Here is a 356-nt window from a genome sequence, read left to right as displayed (position 1 = left end):
ATCTATTTTAGATATCATCAAATTGATTTCTGTAGTACCTGTACATATCTACAGGACCATCAGCAGTGGATGTGAGTTTCACCACAGCCCCTCCAACACTTTTTGCTTTCTGATTTTTTTCAAATTGGGTTATCTTTGAAAGTGTTAGGTGGTATCTCATCATTGTTTTAATTTGCATTTCTTGTATGGCTAAAGATCGGGACCATTTTCTCATATGTTTATTGGCCATTCGGATTTCTGCCCTTGTGAAACTTCCGTTCAGGTCTTTTGTTCACCTCCTCAGTGGGCAATTAGGTTTTTTTCTTTTTGGAAGCCAGCAGAGTACTATAGATTTTAGTAATAAGGCCTTTATCTTA

Source organism: Echinops telfairi, unplaced genomic scaffold (assembly GCF_000313985.2).
Source record: "Echinops telfairi isolate 266 unplaced genomic scaffold, ASM31398v2 ScPeMD7_7469;HRSCAF=8507_0, whole genome shotgun sequence".
NCBI lineage: Eukaryota > Metazoa > Chordata > Mammalia > Afrosoricida > Tenrecidae > Echinops > Echinops telfairi.
The sequence above is the reverse complement of the archived record's forward strand: the minus strand, read 5'-3'. Positions refer to the sequence as shown.